Source organism: Podarcis erhardii, assembly GCF_964252035.2.
Source record: "Podarcis erhardii genome assembly, chromosome: 12".
Taxonomy (NCBI): domain Eukaryota; kingdom Metazoa; phylum Chordata; class Lepidosauria; order Squamata; family Lacertidae; genus Podarcis; species Podarcis erhardii.
In genome coordinates, this window is record NC_138513.1 from 18,244,323 (window position 1) to 18,266,784 (window position 22,462).

At 44.5% G+C, this 22,462-nt stretch overlaps 1 protein-coding gene across 19 annotated transcripts in view; it reads right to left on the minus strand.

The window, feature by feature from the left end:
• KIAA1217 overlaps positions 1 to 22,462 on the minus strand; it is a 356,312-nt gene that overhangs the window by 47,054 nt on the left and 286,796 nt on the right. The window contains exon 1 of one of the 19 annotated variants that reach the window (XM_081834635.1): positions 5,633 to 5,721. The exons of 17 other annotated variants lie outside the window; for them this stretch is intronic. The gene's annotated coding sequence lies outside the window, so the exon portion shown is untranslated. Of the gene's footprint in view, positions 1 to 5,632; positions 5,722 to 21,680; positions 22,019 to 22,462 lie in introns of those variants that run through there. One more of the 19 variants, XM_081834633.1, reaches the window with a different exon arrangement.

The window sequence follows — 22,462 nt, forward strand, 5'->3', positions numbered from 1 at the left end:
TTTTCTTCTTTTTAAAAAATATTTTGATACAGCGGTATAAATAATGCATGAGCTGATGACTGGCTGTAATTCAATCTCACGGTTCTGATAATACATACAAACCACTCAAGCGTCACCCACCATTTTAATTACTTTATCGGGAGCCCTCAAGCTCTGTCTATCTTGCCCTGCAATATCCTGAATTTAATTAATTCCTATTAACTAGTTTTGAATGCTCTAATACTGAAACCAGGTCTTCTCCCTCTTTGCCTTCCGGCTTGACACACATAGTCCAAAGTGGGAGTACAGGGCACCATTCTGGATGGCTGTCAAGGCCTCGGGGCCTGTGAGGAATAGGCCAGTTCAGGAATAACATTAAGTCCGCAGAAATGAGATTCAACCCTGAGCACTTCATATTTGCTGGCCTGTTCTAATTCTCCCTTCTCTGCAAATATCTCCATTAATTTCCTGGATGCACCGCAGACTTCAAACTCACTTGTTTCCGCTTCCACTAGCCTGTGAAGAGGGGGAGGGAGAAGGGTTTGCAGCACAAGGGAAGTAATGGAGGGTTGTTGAGGAAGGAGAAATGACAGCGGTGGAGGCTTTAATCTTCTGCTTCTTGGACATATGAAGAGGCTGATAAGCTGCTCATGGTCTCAGCGACTTTGGCCAACCGTGACCTATCGCAGAGCTTGGGTATTTTAAAGTGCTAAAAGCCCCAAGGACTGTGTGCCAGCAGGGGAAAACAAACAGAAATATGTCATGGGCAATTGGCACCATGGTTATGGCATCAGTTACTTTTAGAGCATGGGTTGCAACCGTAAAGAACAGGCAGATTTTGAAATTGCACAGGGGTTTCCTTGTTGTCGAGTTAAACTTGCCCGAGTAAGGACTTTAGGAAACATTGCAAGGATGGCTTTGAAGATCTCAGTACTTTTCCACGAGCTCAGAAGTATTAAACAGAGACACCACACATGTGTGAGAGAGACACAGAGATGGAGGCATGGTGGTTCTTTAGTTTGACAGCAGGACTAGGCTGTTCCTTTTCTCCACCTTCATGACATCATTTTGTGCTCCACACACAGCACTGCATTGTTAAAGAATGGGTCACGCAGTTCAGTGCTGCCCCATGAAATATTGCTATAACCATTCATCCAGGATGGACATGGCACTGGACACAGCACGCAACAAGACGACGCTGAATCATGTTGTTCATTTTCATGGATGCGATGCTGCCCATCTGGAGCTTAGCCCATGCAAAAGTAGGTTTTGGTGGCAACCCAATTGCTTACTGAACATTAACTAAGCACCTAAAATATTAGATGTTCTTCTATTTTTATTTATTTTAAAGCAAGCCCTATTCTTGGGCTCAGAATCTAATCAATGGAGCTCAAAATTTGATGCCTGCAAAGGGGGAGTGGGAAAGCAAACAAGGTACTCTATTACGTTCTGGGCTCAGTTTTCTTCTTCGTACCCTCATGAATATGTATCTTAAACAGCACAAGAGTCACTAGGGTGGAGTGGAGGAGATTTATGATTTAAGGAGCAATAAAATTCCTTTTTTACTCTAGAGGGCCACATCACATATGGTCCATTATCATATATGTGTGTATAGCTAGATGATAGCTAGATAGATAGCTAGATAGATAGGGGTGTGTGTGTGTGTGTGTGTGTGTGTGTGTGTGTGTGTGTGATTTCTTAAGTTTACAAAAATACATGCATTGTCTCTTTTTCAAGTCTCTGTTTTCTACAGATCAGTTTCATTTGTTGTGAGACATTAGTGTTACATACAGTGTTAGGTTAGGAAGAAAAAAGGGAGAAAGAGGGGGAGGGGGAAATGGTAATTGGGGTGGGGGTGGGTGGTTACGCTTCTAACTAAGCAAGCATTAGAAGTCACCCCAGAACTGACCCTGCTAAACATCTTCCAAGATAATAATGCCCACTCACACCATAAAGAGCTCATAACCCACCTACTCTCAGCAGCCAGACGCATCATAGCCACACACTGGAAAGACCTGTCAGGAGTAAGCATGGACCAATGGTATCAAATAGTATGGGAAAAAGCCTTATTAAAAAAACTAACCAACAAACTGAAACTGACACAGGGACAAATAGAAGAGGACGCCTTCACCCCAGTATGGTTCCCCTTTATCACATACACATCCCAACAAGGCAGCAACAATAATCTGCCAACAGCATACAAATAAATCTGGCTAACCTGATCCAAAAACACACACCCCACTCACACACAAAAACTAATCTCATTACAGCCAACCAAAGACAACCAACCACCCACTAGGCACCAACCCCCAACCTCAAGTGAATAGTAAGAGAACCCATACAAGTAACGCTGACACAAACCCCACACATACACTAAACAGAAGAATAGAAGCATATGTTTGTATATTTGAACATGCACACAACATATTAAATCAGCTTGTGGGAGGGCCTCTAACTTTGGTTGGAGCTGTAGTGGTAGGGAAGCCCTTAACACTTTCTCTCTGGCCATCTTCCTGGTCTAACCCTGCTCCCAAAGCTGCTATTAGCCTCAAAGTGGGAAGAACATGCAGAGACGTGTATTTCTCTGTATCTTCCTTTCTGCTACAGAACTATCAACAACTCAGGTGGATGGAGACGTAAATATTTTAGATAGTGTGAGGAAAGAGCACAGGGGAAGGGGTTAAACACTCCCTCCCCCCCGGACCGCTACGCCAATCAAGGTAAGTGCCTTCATCCACTCATGTGTGTCATTCACTATATTTTATTTGGTCCAAAGCTACAAAAACAAAGAACTACCAGGAAAGGGGGGGGGGGAAACCACACAATTCTGCAAGTACAAGGGTGCCAGACAGTTCAGAACATTTTTTTTTACTTTTAATGAGCCAGGTAAATAAATTATCAGCAAATATAATACCAAATTCAAACACTTTTTAAAAAAAGAAAAGAAAACTATGGCATTGTTTTAGCAAAGCAAATTGTGTCATAGTGTCCAAGTGTTCTGTCACTATGACAAACTTATTCAGAACAAAGAACATGGCAAATATTCTGAGACACAAAATCTATGTGCCCAAGAGAGAGGAAACATCTGAAGGCCCAACCAGTCACAATCAGGGATTTTGTGGCCTTTGGGAGTACAGAGGGTGCATTAGTTTGTTTACATGAGAACATTTCGAGATAATAGATCCTAAACTCACTTCATTCTCGGCTTTGTTTACATGACCCAGAGGCCAACATGACTGAGTTGAAAGCCAGGAGATGAATTCTGAGTCACCTTGTTATTCATCTCCAGACAAGGGAGTCTGCTTACAGCAGCAAGTATGTTATTCCTTGAGGTGGAACCCCCATTTCCATAGAAAAAACGCAGGGTAGAACAACATATTACACATTATCCCTGCTGGCAGAGCCTGGTGGAAAGCAACAAAACAGAACATTTAAAAGGGGCAGGCACAGGAAGGGTTGGATCGGCTCGGAATCCACTGGATCCCAAGCTGCTCTCATAGCCAGCACCAGCCGGCATTGAGCCTGATCCTCCCACATTTCACTCCTTCCTTTGTCTATGGCTGGGCTATGCCGTATGGCAGCAGCAAGGGAATGGGATTGCTTTCTAAAACTGTTTATACAAGCATGCAATTTTTGCTAAATGGTTTTAAAAACACAAAAACAAACCTGGCATTAGTGAGAGAACATTTTGCTTTTTTATTTTTATTTTTAAAAGAGCTAAGTAAGAACAGTTGCAACCACCCACGGGGTGCCAATTGGCACCTGAACTCTGCTTCTTGAGGAACAACCGAAACTGGGAGGGGAGTATAAATGTTTAAATTTACCAATGGCTTGAATAATCACACATAACGAAACTTGACAATTCCTACTGGGAGTGCCTGTGGGGAGATGAAGGGATGTTGTTGTGGAGATGATTGTGCTTATGTACGGAAGCCTTTAAGACAGAACAATGGTTTTCTTAAACGTTGACTCTCAGCACAGCGGGAGGAGAAGCCCACCTGGTCAGCACATGTGTGTGGAACAGGAACCTCTCCCGACTGCAAATGTTGAAACAGATGTTCTACATGCACTTGTGGCTAAGTAAATGTGCAACTGCTAATCCAGCTCTGATTATTGACTGGAAAACCTCGGTGGTTCTAAAGTACTTAGATTCAGCCTCTCTGACGTTCATCTGCCTGTGTGCATCGAGGCACAGAGGGAACAATAAGCGCCTACTGTTTGCTAATCTTTTTATGTCTTAGGAGCAATCCGGATGCTTCTGCAGCACCATAGGTCCTGCTTCCCTGGTGCTTCTCCTCATGCAATTTGAAGGTAAAGGAACCACATGTGTGACGGGGGGAGGGGATGTCGCTCCTTATCAAGATAAGGGATAGAGAAATCAGTGTATTTTACAGTCTATGCCACCTCATCACGTCCTCACTCAAACATCTCTTACAACCCATTTAATTTGCGGTGGCTTTAAAACTGCACAAGAAATTGCATTTAAAATATAAATTCATTTTTTTAAATACCTGGAGCCAAGAATTCTGGTGGAACCTTCCCAAAAGTGTGAACGCCACTAGATAATCCAATACAGCACAAATCGTAACCATGTCTACTCAGAAGTCAGTCCTAGGGCAGTGCTTTCGGGGTTAAAAACGAGGCACTGGTGCTCATTATCTTGATAAAAGTGAAATGGGTGCCAGCACAAAATGGCTGTCATGGCCAGTGAAAGAAAGAAGAGGTGACAGCACTTAGTACTGCCACAAAGAGAAATCACTCTGCTAGGTAAGTGGGGTTAGGACTGCAGCCTAAATTCAACCCCTTGCTTTGTACAGGAAGATCAAATCAGGCCAGTTCACACCTGAATTCCTGAAGATTGAGTTCCTTAGATATTGCTTCCCACCTATGTACTTCCATCCTCTCTGCATTGCAGGATGGGAAGAATGAATCAAAGCTGAAGCAGATCTCAGCCTGCAGTAGGAATTAATACACTGGCCTTTATAGCCAATATTATGCATGTTTGCTCAGAGGCAAGTCTCACCATGTTCAGTTGGGTTTCCTCCCTAGTAAGCATATATAAGATTACACTCTTAACTAGGGTTGCCAGGTCAGGAGCATCTCAGACCCTGATATTTCAGGGTCCAAACCTGAGACTTAAGGGTGGCCGCTGGTGGCGTCATGGGGTTAGGCGCTGGTTCGGGAGAAGGGAGTAGAGGAAGGCAGAGCCGCCGCCACCCTGGCCAACCAACTGTCTGTGCTATCATTTGCAGCCAGATCCTGCTGGGTTGAAGCTTGCAAGCTTCATGCACAGCATTCTTAATAATAATAACAAAGATTAAAGGCACTCTCATCCACCTAGTGAATCAAGCCTTCCACCTGCTGCTTGGAGGGGGCCAGGCAAACATGGAGACCTGGAGGTCTGCCAACTCTATTTCTTACTGTGGACCACTCCAGCAATTCAATTTCCACTAACCTCAACTATTTTTATTAGAAATTCTTATAAACTCATCTTTCCACTGATTAAGCCAACAAAATTATTAAAGCCATTAAAACCATGTATTAACTAAAAATCCTAAATTTAAACAAAAAGGTGGACGGAACATGTCATTTATTTCATACTCCGGAGAACATTCATGTCCTTAAACCACTGGCGTCCACCTCCCAAGCCTACCTTTCTATTTGGGAACAGTATGTTCAAGGTAGAGTTTCCAAGAGATATTCCAGAATGAGACAGAGAAAGGGCATCTGAAGCCTTTGCAACGGTTGGTAAGCACATAATTTGTAAATGGATGTGAACTTTTATAGCCCACTGATTCTGCAGCTCGGCTACAGCTGAAACAGTCCACTGGCATGGCTGAAGCGGCATCTTACGCAAGACAAATCCATCTGGCTCAGCTGCCTGCCAGCTGCAATCCCATAATGACTACTTACCCGAAACACATCAGGAATGTAAGCCTGAGCCAGAGTAGATGGCCTTGTGGTGGCCAAAAGGACGGTAGGCAAACATGTCATCCTGCAACCATGATGCCAGCCCTCTCAACCTTCTCCCAGCCCCCAAAAATTCTGTGCAGCACATGGGTTTCATTGAGCAACACAGCAGCACAGCCAGTGAAAGGTTTTAAGGGCATGAATCATGTAGGCCTGGACTGCATTCAAAAATAGCTATACCCAGACAGTGCCCAGTGTGACTGAGATCCAGCGTGGTGCAGTGGTTAGAGTGCTGGACTGGGACCATTAGAGACCAAGGTTCAAATCCCCACTTGGCCATGAAGCTTGCCAGGTAACCTTGGCCCACTGTCTCTCAGGGTTGCTTGTGAGAATAAAATGGAGAGGGAGGAGAACCGTGTATGCCACCTTGAGCTCCTTGGAGGAAAAGTGGGATACAAATATAATAATAAATAAATAGTCCACCATGGTGCTGCTGGCATGTTTAGTTGGTGTATGGCTTACTATCCACAGTGAGCCCAAGCCTATCAGATTCAGCCTCTTAACTGCAAAGCTCCACCTTGTCCAGTTCCAGGCCCCCTGTAAGCAAGTCTCCCTTCAGTAGAAGTACGGACTTGGCAAAGAACTCTTATCTTCTGACTCCGCCTAAACTCAAATCCCCCTGGTTTGCTATCCCTAGTACTTCAAGACTCCAATAAAAGTGCCTGGCTTAAAACTGTCTATCAAAAACTTCACTCTTGTGGCCTATCCCCACAACACCTACTCACTATGGGCCCTACTAAAGCAAACAGTCTAATTGGTCAATGTCTAAAAGATATCGAGCATCAGAACAACCTGGCCACTATAAGGAAATTCTGCCCTTGGTATGTTCATTTTCCACCTCTCCATTTTGATTCTCTGGCCCCCATATCTGCACAAACTTATTATCCCGAAATACAGACGTGCTTTTACACTTGCAAGACTGGATGTTTTGCCATCTGCAGTACTTGAGGGTCGATTCCAAAAGATCCCGCCTGAGAAATGTCTTTGCCCCTGTGGAGATGGTAGCACCGAAACAGCGGCACACGTCCTCCTGTCTTGTACTCTCTACAAAGATCTCTACGAGATCAGCACCCCACTCGTATTAACCATCCCAGGGCACTCAACCACCGCCACAATGTCCTTTCTTCTATCAGATCAAAATGAGCAGATAACAGCAAAGGTTGCTAGGTTCATAGCAGGGGCAATCAGAATAAGGGCCACTAACTGACGGCTGATTCAGGACTTTAATTTGTGCTCTTATATCAAATTTCCTTTTCTGCGTATACTGTAATGTTTTACGGTTGATATGGCCATTGGCTAATGCGAATAAAGCTTTATCTTATCTTATCTATCCAGGCCCCCTGTTTGAAGGTGGACATTAACAAACTGGAAGAGATGGCAAGATGTCTGCGTGGTCTGGAAGTCCTAAGAGCAATGACCTTAAAGAGCTGGATTATGTTTAGTCTGGTTCAGAGAAGATGAGACATGATAACCACCTGCTAATATCTGTAGGGTTGTCACTCAGAAAATGGGGCAGACTTGCAAATGCTAAGAACTGTTCTGCGTTGGAAGAGGCTGCCTCAGGAGTTGAAGGTCTGTAAGTGGGATGCTGTAGATCAGACTTTGCCAAGTCAGTGCCTTCCAGATGTTGCTGGACTCCAACTCCCACCAGTCCTAGCCAGCATGGCCAGTAGTCAAGGATCATGGGAGCTGGAATCCAAAGCATCTGGAGGGCACCAGGTTGGGGGAGGGGGAAGGCAGCTGTAGAGGCAACCTGCATTGAGCAGGGAGATATCCAAGGTGCCTTTCAACTCTACAGCTCTATGATGCAGGAATGCAAAAGCAGCTCACTCCCAGAGGTTGCTGCTGTGATTCATCCTCCTCAATTGGCGTTTATGTTCAGAAGCACACTCTGTCCAGAGAATGACCCTTTCTGAAATGAAACCACACCATCCTAAGCCCTTTCAACTCATAAAGGAGGCACCTCCCTATTCCATCTACTTCTGAGACAGAGTCAACCACTTCTGAAACTCCTTTATTACATCCATGCTGAATCAATCAGTGCACAATGATCATTGGTTCAGGATGTGACTGTAAACAAGGCTCTCCCACCCCCTCCTGCATGTACAGCTGTTAAGTAACCAGATTGATATTCCTTTGGGCAAAAGCTATACTTAAATTTGTGCCTCAGTTACTGAAAGTTTGGAGCTTCTTTCTGCACCACAAGAGCTGAATGTTTTGCCACTCTCTCTGGTCAAAACAAATTACCCCAAGCTAAAAGCACTGTGTGATTCCCTGCTTCATATACCTGGGATTATGATTCACAGCTTTATGATTTACAGTTACCGTATTTTTCGCCCTATAGGACGCACTTTTTCCCCTCCAAAAATGAAGGGGGAATCTGTGTGCGTCCTATGGGGCGAATGCAGGCTTTCACTGAAGCGTGGAGAGCGAGAGGGGTCGGTGCGCACCGACCCCTCTCGCTCTCCACACTTCAGGAAGCTATCAGCAAGCCTGGGGAGCCCGGAGGAGCTCCCGCAGGGCTCCCTAGGCTGCGGATAGCAGCCTGCTGCCCGGAGCACGGGGCGCGCTAAAGCAGAGCACCCCGCGCTTCGGGCAGATATCCACGGCTGGGGGGGGGATAATTTTTCCCCCCTTTATTTCCCCCCCCCCAAAAAACCTAGGTGCATCCTATGGGCCAGTGCATCCTATAGGGCGAAAAATACGGTAACTCATTTCTTGCCCCAATGAAGGAGTTCGTGATAGGATGTGCGTTGCCTTTGCACCTTATACTTTGCGTCAAAAGGTGTCTTTCTAATTAACCATTCCAACTTCCATTTTAGCCCATAATCACCACCACCAGTATTATTTTAACAATGTATATATCGCTTAATCACAATTGTCTCTAAGTGAAGTACAAGAAACTCAATACAAAACCATTCTTTAATAAATATTTCTTCTCCTAAACAAATCTGTTTCATTGGTCTTTTAAAGAATCATTAATATCCCACATTTTCCCAGAGGGGTTCAAGGCACCCCCATTTCATTCTCACAACAACCCTGTGAGATAGATTAGCCTTACAGATCCCTAGCCGAGTGGGGAACTGAACCCAGGACTCACCCGTCCTAGCGCAAGACTGTCTGTCTCCAGGTCTGAGGGGCCAAAATGACCCCCGGGTGGGCCCCCTTCAGGGCACTGCAATGGCAGCATCCTAACCACCAGCTGTGTCTAGCTCCCTCCAGCTAAGGATTTCACACAATGTCCCAAAATGATACTAGGTCAGGGGCATCATGAGAAATTTAAATGCTGGAGGTTTAAATGGGTGCTGCTCCAAATGCTGGACCAGTAAGTGGGAGAAATTTGATTCGGTTTGCATTTTATTGTGAGGTTTCTTCATCTGTACACTTCATGAAACCATATGTCAGCCGAAACACAGCCATCGCTCAAAATTTGCACTTTCTCTCAGTTTTGTGACGCAAGTTCTCCAAACCAAATAATTTGCCAAAAAATGTGTACATTAGGGGGAAGCATGGATAAAATTGCATAGTGAAAATTACATACAATATTGCATTATATGAAGGATATATGCTTGCAAGGATGGGCACATCTGGATAAATTCACACTATCCTTGCAAACTGATGCGGGATGGTGGCAAACTGAACCCGAGACTGGAAAAGTGAGAAAAGGACAGAGACCAAAACGGACAGACTCGCCCAGCCCTAGTCGTAGGGCAACTGATAGTAACGGGCCATGGTAATGGGGATGCCAGATGATGACTCCAGCCCTGACTCCAACCCCTGCACAACACTGGCTCCCTTGTATATAATTTTATTACATTGCACAAAGACTCCAAGCACCAACTAAGGCGGCAGAAGGGGTGCTCCTCTGAACACCGAACCCTTGAGTTGGGACACAGTGCCATAAACTGCAGTGCTGAACTTCACATCACAGGAATTCCTCCTCCTTTCTCTCATTTCCAGGCACAGTGAATCGGAACAGAAACATACCATGTTTTACCCCCATCCGATTCTCATAATTTGTTTTTGTTACATTTATATAGCCAACCCATAAAACTCTTCTCTTCCCCACCCCCCTACAAAAAAAGCCCTGCCTGTATTATGAATTTGGGGAGTGTTTAAAAGTTTGCATTTTTGTCCGTCGCCGCTCATCCCCACCCACATCCCGTCCCTTCCTTTATTTTTCCATTCTTTCACTATCACTTGCCGAAGATTTGCTTTCAGTGAAAACAGCTTCTTTGGCATGCTAAAGGGAGCCTCTGTTTGTGGTGCAGGAAGCCTCAGCTGCCTTCAGTTTCAGCTGTACCGAAAGCAAAAAGAGCACTGTTTTGGGGTTGTTGTTTTTAAACATGACCCATGAATGAGATACAGGGCATTTTGCATTTTTTATATATATAAAAAAGCCACACACACCACGGTAATTATCCATAGATGAGAGCAATTAACATAAAAGAGTATGTAACTGTTGTTGTTCCTTCTTGTCATATTTAATACAAGCTTGCACGCTATCTCACTGGTGCCAGCCTGCATAATTCCACCCCTGGATGGCCAAGCAAGCATTAGGGTTGGGCCACCCTTACACACATTCGTTTTGCATCGATTACTATTTTCATAGAGTGCTTTTAGTCCCTCCACTAGCATAATGTGAAGGGACAAGACGTGGAGAAGGTTAAAAGCAACACTCCTCCATCTATGCTTGCACAACATTAACATAAGAAAGTTAATAAAACTTTCCCAAAATAGTTCAGAAGGCAGTGGAGGAGTAACGAAACAGCTGCTTGCTCAACCACAGTGAATCAGAGCATTGGTGTGAATGTCTATTGCACACACATGTAAAGTCACCTCCCGACTGTCAGTATTTTGTGGGAAGGATTAAAGCACATACCAGAAACTTAGATTTGCACAACTTAAGTGGAACAAAGCATTCTGTCACCCTAGCACAACAAATCCACTTCAGCAACACACAGAATTTTAGGATAGTGACCGGCAAACATACTGAATAGTGTGGGATGAGCAGATTATTGACAGGAAGTCGTATAAACGCCGCACAACCTAATCAGGACGAATGCTCATTGTTGTACAAACACAGACACAGTTTAGCCTCCAGAGGAGTTTTGTGCAAGCAAATCAGGATGAACGCTCAACCAACAAGCCATTAGGAGGAATCCACAGATACACACACGCGCTGAGGAAAATACTGCATCTCAATTTTCTTCTTTAAAACCCCCCACAGTTGTATAATTACATTTCTGGATTGCCAATATCCACATTCATCTCATCTGCATAATGTAAGCCCATTCTGCCCACAAGCCATTAGTCACTTTGGAATAAGCATTTCAAAACTGTTACTTGGTTTTTTAATGCCTGAAAGGTGGAGACCCCTTGGAGAGAGCTACCAATTACCGCTGCACTCAGGCACCCATTTATTTGTTTGTTTGGCTTGCGCAGATGCTTTTAGTCACAGGGCAAAAACAGATGGCCACTTTCTACATGTGGCTGCTGCATGGAAGTATCCCCATTGGAGACACCTCTATGTGGGGAGCTGGTTGCCTGTTGGTGGCTGTGGCAGCAGAGTACTGTATTTTTCGCTCTATAAGACGCACCAGACCATAAGGCGCACCTAGTTTTTGGAGGAGGTAAACAAGAAAAAAAATATTCTGAATCCCAGAAGCCAGAACAGCAAGAGGGATCTGGCTTCTGGGATAGCCTCTTGCTGTTCTGGCTTCTGAGATAGCTGCGCGAAGCCTCTTCAGGGCAGCAGGATGAAGGCTCCCCCTGCCCCGAAGAGGCTGTGCACGCCTAAGGCAGAAGCCAGGACAGCAAGTGGGGCTCCGTTCCTCCTCCTGCTTCACAGTTGAGGTGCTTCGCTGAAAGGGCGCTGTGCAGTTCTCCCTCTCTGCGCAGCGCCATTCACACCATAAGATGCACTCACATTTCCCTTTACTTTTTAGGAGGAAAAAAGTGCGTCTTATGGAGCAAAGCATACGGTAATCCTTGTCTCATAACATTGCTGAAGCCTACAGAGAATCAACTCGCTATGTTACTACAGCTGCATTCTACAATACTCTTCAATGGTGACCATGTAGGATTTAACATTTAATCTGAAACATCCACGGGCAACTCCGACTGTCTATCTACCCATCCAAATAGCTCCATCCAAGCAGCTCAGGGAAGCACACATCATTTAACCTTCTGGCAACCCTGTGAGGTTGGTTAGGCTAGCACAATGCCTGAACCCCACATCTCATTTGTTTTCTATGATCCTCATTCCATTTGCTTTGTCCCTCTCTGGTGCATTTATTCCTCTGTCACTACCAGACTTCCAAGCCAAACAGCAACAGCCAGCATCAGTATGAGAACATCCTTGGTGGGTAATTACTACCCTCTTGAGCAGGGCCAGTAAAAAATACTGAATACGCACAATACTTGGATGGTCAGTGTATGACCCCATAGTCTCAAGTATGCTCTGGTGCTCTCAGGTCCTGCTTGCAGGTTTCTCACCGGCATCTGGTCGGCCGCAGTGAGAACAGAGTGCTGGACTAGATGGGCCATCCAGCAGGCTCTTTCTTACATCCTTAAAGTATGCACAATTTATGTAAATTTGTACCACGGGGCGGTACTCCAAGTTCTTTGGTGTCTGGCAACACCTTTGCTTTCTTCCCCTATGTATTTTGTCTCCTCTCTTCAGATTGTTAAGCCCATTACTATTATCATTTAGTGCCTAGCCATTTTCGATCCTTTAATACCATTTTAATTGTGCCACGGTGTAATATAAACCACTGAGCCTCTTGGGATTGCCGATCAGAAGGTCAGCGGTTCGAATCCCTGCAACAGAGTGAGCTCCCATTGCTGTCCCAGCTCCTGCCAACCTAGCAGTTCGAAAGCATGCCAGTGAAAGTAGATAAATAGGTACCACTGCGGCAGGAAGGTAAACTGCGTTTCCGCTCTGGTTTCTGTCATGCCGTTCCATTGCAGAAATTAAGTCATGCTGGCCACATGACCCAGAAAGCTGTCTATGGACAAACACCAGCTCTCTTGGCCTGTTTTGTTTTATATCTCATAATATTAATGGAATTGCCTGGAATAATAATAAAAAGTCTAGTCTTCTAGGTAATACATTTATTTTAATGGCGGCAATATGCCCCAACTAGGAAGCAAGATTTAGCTTCTTCCCATGACTTTATGTCCTCCTTCACTGCACAAAACACTGGCAAATAATTCAGCTTGATTTTTTTCACATATCAGAAGTCTTCAAATGGGTATTAAATGGCACGATACCTTAAAAGTTCTTGTTTAAACCACGGTCATTTTATATACATATAATTCCAGTCATGTGCAAATGTATATATGATCTCTATTTGAGGCCTAATGCTATAACCAAAACAGTTTTACAATGATCCCCCAAATGGCATTGACAAAAGGTTTAACATAAATCGGAAATGAAAGTGGGGAGACAGCAAGCCTGTTTTGTCCTCTTTGCCAAAACAAATTTATCTACCATGGCTTCTTCAAGATATGAACAACTCAGATTCATACCTAAACGGCCTCGGCCCAGTATACCTGAAGGAGCGTCTCCACCCCCATCGTTCTGCCCGGACGCTGAGGTCCAGCGCCGAGGGCCTTCTGGTGTTTCCCTCATTGCGAGAAGCAAAGCTACAGGGAACCAGGCAGAGGGCCTTCTCGGTAGTGGCGCCTGCCCTGTGGAACGCCCTCCCATCAGATGTCAAAGCGATAAATAACTACCTGACATTCAGAAGACATCTTAAGGCAGCCCTGTTCAGGGAAGTTTTTAATCTGTGATATTTTAGTGTATTTTTGGTTTCTATGGAAGCCGCCCAGAGTGGCTGGGGAAACCCAGCCAGATGGGCGGGGTACAAATAATAAATTATTATTATTATTATTATTATTATTATTATTATTATTATTATTATTCAGGGAAGGACCACAGCTTGGTGGCAGAGCAAGCACAAGGCTCACAGGTCCAGTCCCTGGTCTCTCCAGGTAGGGCTTCCCTGCCTGAACCAGATGGACCAATGGTCTGACTCGGCAGAAGACGGTTCCCACGTTTCTTTAGGGAATTAAGTATTCTAATGAATGTTCCAGCCCAATTCCACTCTCATTAATGCCAGCTTCTCTGCAACAAGCACAACAGAACACCTTGTTTTGCCAGTCTTAAAACAACTGCACTGGCTTCTGGTCTTCAGACGAGCACCATTCAGGCTTTGACCCTTATAGCCCTTTGCAGAGGACCATAGGAAGGAATACAGGAATCTGCCTTATATACAGAGTCTAGCTCAGCTCTGTCAACACCAAAGGGCCATGACTCTCCGGGGTCTATCACAGCCCTACCTAGAGATGGAGGAGACTGAACCTGAGGCCTTCTGCACACTAATCATGTTCTCTACCACTGAGCTATGCCCCTTTCCTGAACGTATCTCAAGCATCATTTGCTCCCACATGAAGTTCTTCCTTAGAGGTATTTCTAAAAAAATCCTCTGTTAGTGGTGCAACAGGAAATGGGAGATTTTTCAGTGGTGACACCCTGTTTTTGAAATGCTCTACCAAAGTGGCTTTGCATGCTACTGAATTCGTTAACTTTTTGCCACCAGGTACCTACTTATTTGCCCAGGCTTTTACAGCGGCTTGGTCCTTGCATTTATTTATTTATTTTATAATTATATATGGCATTGGTAGTTTTGCTGCATGTTTGTTTGTTTTTTAAAAAAATTTCCTGGATTTGTTCTGGGAACCCTTTAGGCTTGAAAAAAGAAGAAACCCTTCAGGGTTGAAAAGTGGAATTCCACCCCGAGGGCTTTACAGCTGCCCCCATCAGCTCTGGTTTTCAAAAGGGCCTTTGAAGAACCATTTGCTTCAAGTGGCTTTTAGCAGAGGTTCTTTCATTTGTTCTGAGGGCTTGCCTTGGCTTACTGGATGGCTACAGTTATTTTTCTGCTGGATTTTACATTGTGTTCTTAATGCTTTAATTAATTTTAAGGATTGCTTGGCTGGGCTTTTTTTTGAGATTTTGTTAACTACTGTTTTCATTCACGGCCTTTAATCAAAATTATGTTTTATAGTTTTATGTAAGGTGCCTAGGGAGGGCCCTAGAAGGCAGCCTACAAATACTGACAGGAATAAGAAGTATTATTTATTGCCTACTCCTCACCCTAAGGTCCCAGGGTGAGTTAGAACATTAAAACACAGCACAGTGGTACCTTGGGTTTAAGAACAGCTTAGTTTATGAACCATGTGGATTAAGAATGCTGCAAACATGGAAGTAGGTGTTTTGGTTTGTGAACTTTGCCTTGGAATAAGAACATGTTTCGCTTCCTGTTGAGTGTGTTCCATTTGTAAATCGAGTCCCCCGCTGCTATGGGAAAGCACACCTTGGTTTAAGAACACTTTGGTTTAAGAACGGATTTCCAGAACGGATTAAGTTCGTAAACCAAGGTACCACTGTATTAAAAACAGCTTACAACTCCCAAAATAAAGTGAGCCCTAAAAAGATACAACTCAAGTGCCAAAAGCCAGGGTAAAGACGTGTGTTTTCAGAAGCACCTCTGGAATTCTCTGAAAACTGTATGGTGCAGGTGTTTTAGATGCACCTCTGTGGGGAAGGAGTTCTGATACTTATTGGCTGCCACAGAGAAATGCCCTCTGCCCGAGTGCCATCCCCAAACCTCTGAGAACTGCCAGGTAGGCCCTCTCTGCTGATCTCGGCACTCAAGCGAGTGTAGGGAAGGAGGAAGGTTGTTTCAGATATTCAGGGCCTAAGTCGTTCAGGGCTTCAAACACCAACATGAGCTCCTTTATTTGGGCCCAGAAACAAACCACCAACCAGGACAGCTGTTTTAAGGCAGGGGTTATATGAGACCTAAATGGAACTGCAGTCAGTAATCTGGCCTCTGCAATTCAGACAAACTGAGGATTGCGAGTCGTCTTCAAGGGCAGCACCACACAGAGCGCATTGCAATAATCCAATATAAACGTTATGAGAGTACAGTGGCCAAGTCAGCTCTGTCCAAAAAAGGTCACAGCCGGCAAAGTAGCTGAAAAAAGGTACTCCTTGCCACTGCTTCCCGTGACAGTGTCAAATCCAGGAGAACCCCTAAACTGTGAGCCTGCTCCTTCCAGGGAGCACAACACCTGTCCAAGGCAGGCCACCTCCCCACTTCCAGGACATGAGAACCCAAGACACATAACACCCCTGCTGTCTCTTCAGGATTCAGTTTTTTTGGGCTCTATTCCAACCCATCACTGCCTCCAAGTACTGGTCTTAACACCTCAGCTGCCTCTCCTGATTCAGATGGAACAGAGAGACAGAGGTGGATGCCATCTGCATATGAAAGACTCCTTACTCCTAATCCAGGCTTCCTCAAACTCAGCCCTCCAGATGTTTTGAGCCTACAACTCCCATGATCCCTAGCTAGCAGGACCAGTGGTCAGGGATGATAGGAACTGTGGTCTCAAAACATCTGGAAAGCTGAGGTTAAGGAAGCCTGTCCTAATCTCTCGATGACAGCTCCCAGAGGCTTCATACAGATGGCAAATAGCATGGGGGACAAGATGGAACCCTATGGGACACCGCAGAATAGTAGCCTCCCATGAGTACTTTCTGGAAATGGCTCTGGAGGTAGGTGTGAAACCACTGAAGTATAGTGCTCCTCAAACCCACCCTGAGATGGCTCTGAAGGATGCCATGGCCAACAGTATCAAAAGCTGCTGGGAGATCAAGGAGAGAAAGCAGGATTGAGCCCCCCCCCACCTCTCTCCTAATAAATGTTATCAGAAAAGGCAACCCAAGCAGTTTCAGCTCCATGACCATGCCTGAAGCCAGACTGGAACAATAAAAAAAGTTACCATAAAAACAGAAATTCATAAATAACAGGGTTCTTACGGGCCAGGAAAAGCCTAGGCTAAAAATGTGCATCTTCACATGTTGGAATTTGTTGTTTTTATTCTGTAATTATTATTGTTTTTTGAACATTTTACTGCTTTTGAGCTGCCTGCACTGTTTGTGAACATAATATTGACATGTTGTACAAACAAGGTTAAGGAGGTTGGAAAATATTTTTTTTTATCTTTTCTAACTTTGAGTTTGAGGGAAAATAACCTTGCTGTCTTTCTACGAATCCAGATGTTTCCATCCTTAAGGGTTTGATTAAAGACAGCAGGAAGAGGTGTTATAAAACATTCAGAGATGAATTTTAAAGACTTTGCAGTGAAGCCAACTCTGCAAAGTGTTTTACAGTTCTTCAGACCTTCAAGAGCGAGTTCAAGCTCATTAGCCTTCAGTATTTCTCTATCTTCATAAAGGAGTCTAGAGAAATGAATCTGTTTTCGGTAATTTCCATATCCAATAAGCTATTTTCATTGTAACGAGTTTCGGGCTCTATGATTTTATGAAATGCTACCAGTACCCCCAAATCTCATAGGAACAGTTTCCAAAATATGCAGTTATCTACAAGATCAACATTTTTTCTTCAGCATAACAGAGGCTGCAATATCCATTTTCCAATTTCTTTTTCTTTTTTAGAAAAAAGAATGAAAGAAAATGCATTAGTAACTGATCTTGCAAATCAAAACAAATTCAGGCCTGTCTGGCTCTCCTATGTACTAATTCAGCATCTTTGGAGTTTGTTGTGCTTCCATATTTGCAATTCTTTGTCCTCTGCCAAAGCCAAATAAAACTATAAAACAGCTTCAGATTAAAACAAGAACAACGAGAAACATAACCTTTTCAGTATCAAATGGCATTGTCAAGCAACCTGATTTTTAAAAATATGTTTTCTATTATAAGAGTATGGAACAGGTTAGCATGAAACTAATACAAAAGAAAAGCAAAAGAATGCACAAATCATCCTTTGCCATTTGTACAAGATTACACCTGTAAGCAGATGTTGTATTAAAAATAAGAACACTGGACTTCAGGGGGAATAAATATATGACATACCCATTTCTCCCCATTGCTTGCTCTCCAGCTCACTAAAGGAAAATAAACATATTGTGGCTTATTGCCTCTCCCCACCCTGACTCGATCCACATATAGCAAGATACAAATATATTTGCAAATCTTATGACACTGGGTTCTTAGGCATTGACAAATATTCATACACTGTAGAATTGGTAGGCTGCTACAGGCTCTGGTGTTCCTACTTAGGCTGGAAAAAGCTACTATATTTTATCTAGTTCCTTTGATTAGTGGAATAGTATAAGTTGGGACCATGCATGCACATACACCATACTTTCAGAGCACATGACTTTTTCCAAAGAATCCTGGGAACTGCAGTTTACCCCCCACAGTACTGCAATGCAAGGCACTCTTAAGCTATAGTTCCCATAATTCTTTGGGGGTAAAGTCATGTGGTTTAAATGGTGTGTACACAGCCAGCTAAGGGATAAAGCATATGCACTGTATGACAAAATTTCCATGTTCGATCTCTAGGTTTTTTGTTTTTAAAAAGGATGGATACTGAGTGACAGGACACCTCTGCCTGAGGTGGGAGAGCCAGTGCCAGTCCAAGTGCACAGTAAAGGGTTACTCTGACAGGATATAGGGCAGCTTCCTACTTCTATAGTAATACAGTGGTACCTCTGGTTAAGAACTTAATTCATTCCGGAGGTCCACTCTTAACCTGAAACAGTTTTTAACCTGAGGTACCACTTTAGCTAATGGGGCCTCCTGCTGCCGCTGCACAATTTCTGTTCTCATCCTGAGGTAAAGTTCTTAACCCGAGGTACTACTTCCGGGTTAGCGGAGTCTGTAACCTGAAGCATTTGTAACCCAAAGTGTGTGTAACCCAAGATACCACTGTATAGTCTTACTAGCATGCGACAATTTTAAAGCTAGGGTGGTAAATATGCATAGACCAAGTGATGGTTGGACTGAGTCTCATGACTTGACCAGATAGCTTCCCTGGAGAGGGGGATAACAAGGCCGAGGAATGCAAACTGTGAGGTGTCTGCCTTGGACCCTTTCATAGCCTTAACACCCAACTGCAGCTTCCCTCAAACTTCCCCGCAGAGTGCAGAGATGCAGGATAGCTCCTCTTCATCAGGGCCAGAAACATCTCCCCCAGTCTATTGTGCTGTGACACCCTGCTTCAAGTCTGGCTGGAAATGTCCCCTGACCAATCCTCACCGAGGGCTGGCCCTACCATGAGGCAGCGTGAGGTGGCTGCTTCAGGCGGCAGATGTTGGGGTGTGGGTCAGTCTGTGGCAGTGAGGTGTTGAAGAGAGGATTGTGTGCCGCACAGCCTGCCCCATACCCCCTAAGCCAGCACACTGTCCTCGGGTGCAATGAAGAATGCTGTCCTGTTGTTAGCGTTGAAGTAAAATTCAACTACCTGTCCAGTCAGCTTCACTATGCATGGAGCAGGAGAGGATGCCATCTTGGCCTTTGTGTCAGACAGCAAAATGCCTTGACAGGAATAATGAGTGCAGAGTTATCTGATAGCAGGTTATTGAGTGCTACAGAAAAGGTCTGAATAAAGGCATGAGTTTTGAGAAAGGAAATGCTAGTGGCCAAAAAAGCAAGGACTAAGTAGCAACTGCGAAGGCCACAGAGGCATGAGCAACAAACAGGTCATTGGAGTGGTTGCCTTGCCTGTAAGCAACGTGAAATACAGAGCCAAAGGGGAAAAGCATTCTGGGAAGGGTATGAATCCAACTTTTTTTTCTTGAACCAAGAACAGTATTGTCCCTTTAATTAGAAGTTTGAGAACCGCTGGTTTTTTTACTTTCTGGGACATGGTGAAATGCTGCCTTAGGCTTCATTATGCCAAAATGTAATGAAATACGCGGAACGTTCTATAGCAGCAACCACAATGGCAATGTTAGCCTACAAACCTGAGGAAAATATGTCTAAATTGGGGCCTTTTTCCAGTGTGTGTGGGAAGGGGGAAGTGTCCCAAATCACTCTCTGAAAGAAAGGGGGAACAAAGCCCAATTTCTAGAAAGCCCAACTGGTGGAAACTGAGAAGAGGAGTGGAGTCTGTGTGCGACAAACAATCTATGCCTATAGCTGCAGGGGTCACCTTGCAGGGGTCACCCGTGTGTCACCCTTGAGAAGCACATAGAGCTGATGAAAGAAGTCTTTCCCACTTCCTCTCTCAGTTCCAGGTGCTTTTCAAGGTTCTGATTAATTCATCGGAACCCAGATCAATTGGGAAAGTGAAGTGTGTGCCTGCACACTTTCTATTTTGCCGTATCTGTGGTGGTGGTGATGGTGGGGAGGGGGAGCTGATCTGGGGCAGGGGGGAGGGAGAAAGAAAAGTGACCAGAGGGTGGCACTCATGACACTTGCTCAAAACTCCAAAAAGGTGGCTGACCTCTGGCTTACTTACTGCACATGGGGGAAGATACCTTCCACATTTCTACAAGAACTGGCATGGGTATTCTACAGTGAAAGGACCCCACATGCTATGTCCTTCCAGCTAGTGCAGTCATGGTGGTGCAGCAACCACAATTTGGAGGAAGTGTTTGCAGTGACCTCATCAATGGTGTAGTGCCAAATTTTGAACTGGAGGTGTTCATGATGGCAGGCCCCACAGACACGCACCAAAAATGCAGGCAGTTGCGTTGACCCATTATTACATATGCACAAATACAAACACCCTCCAAATAGCAGCAGTACATAATACCACCCAGTTTGTGAGCATCAAGCTGAGTGTAACCCTCTGCACAGATTCCTGAGTGCAAGCTTTGCGGCTCTTGGTGGTGCTTACATCTGACTGCATGCTCTCAGCTTCAGCTTGGAAGGCACGTTGGTATTTCACAAAAAATAGATGTTCAGCCAGCTGGAAGGCAGCCGCCAGCTTTTAATTAGAAACGCAAATGGTCTTGAAAAGAAGGTTTTCCATTTAAACCATTAAAACATGAAGTAGGAACCTCATCGAAGAACAGAGAGAGAGAGAAAGAGAGGAAATATCCAGCTTTTGCTACCCCCTTTCCCCGTGCTAACCTGTCACAAACAAAACTGAAAACCTCATTCTCCTTCACTTGGACTGAAGATGGTCAAGAGTTATGAGGTGCTCTCGCAGATGATGCCATTACTCCTGCTTCAAAAAAGTCCTGGAACTGAACACCCCAACCCAATGCTATACCACTGGATCCTGAGGTAGAAAGAGGGACACACAGAATGGCTTTCCAATTATTAGGTAGCATTTGCACTTTCCACCCCCCCCCCATGCCTCAGCCACCACCACATACATTCACTGTCTTTCACATTTTAGAAACCCTTTCACCTTTACTAGTGATCCACAGATGCCTCACTGAAGTTGCTACATCCCAGGTGAAATAAAGGCATCCACCACCACACCCAATCAACATCCAGACCATACTTCATGGCTGTTTGGTTTTAAGCAGCTAATTCGTTAAGGCCTGGCTTCCTTTTGACTGGAGAGGTAGCAGCAAATTAACAGCTCATTTGTTACTTATTAGCCCACTCTCCTCGCAGAATCAGACCCAATATGTCAGAGACCACTGTTTAAAAGCTCAGGGAGGCACCTGGGTCTGAACAAATTCAGAGCACAGTGGAAACCGAGTAATATATTCTGGAAGTCGACAAAAGCCAAGTGAGCATATTTCATTCCTCCCGTTATGTGTCACACAAAATTATAGTTTTGCTTTCTCAGGATTATGCCAGCCTATAACCTCCCTTTAAAAAATAAATAAATCTATAAACCATTTAACCCAACACGAATTTTGCATCTCTCTCCACAGCCGTGGCTTACCTTACATGCTCCAGAAAAGCTCACTTTTCTAGCAGGAGTCTTTGAGGTAGTGCAACACTTGTGTCTAATGCTGCCCTTCAGGTCTCCCAAAAAACTGAACTGACATGCTCCCGTTTGCCGAGAGAAGTTTCAGCAGGGGAAAAAATGAGGAGGTCTGAAGGAGGAGCTGCCGCCTCATTCAAACGATTTCACGGCCATTTGGAAGCTTTTGCTTTCACTGCACAAAAGTTAAATCTGAGCATAGACGGCGTTTTCCTGCCCTGTTCCGGAAATCAGGATAACCAAAACCAATGCTGAGCTAACGAGAAATGCTTCTTCCATGTGTTCTGCTTGGCAGACACCACAAGCCATGGCAAAGAAACACGTGATGTTTATAAATACAATATGGCTTGTGTTGTCATAACCTCTCAATGACAAAGCACTAGAAAGAAGCAGACAGCGATGCTGCAGGAAGGATGAGGTTTGGTATCCTGCGGACAGTCGATATCGAGCCGACGTGCAGTCACATCTCTCCCCTAAAGTAAACAGAGTCCCAAGCCAAGTAGCAGGAGCAGAGAAGCACCATATGGGACCTTTTAAACCAATTCGAAGGAGCCTCAGCCATACCAAACTTTTAAAAATACTAATTGCTTAAATATCTGCTTTCCGCGCCAGATAACGGGTCCGGTGTTGCAACTCTAAAACAAATGACTTCATTGCGGGGATTGCTGGCAGTTTTGCAATCCTGATCCAGGACATTTGCCTGACTTCTTCTCTTTCCTCCTTCAAAGGAAAAGGAAAGG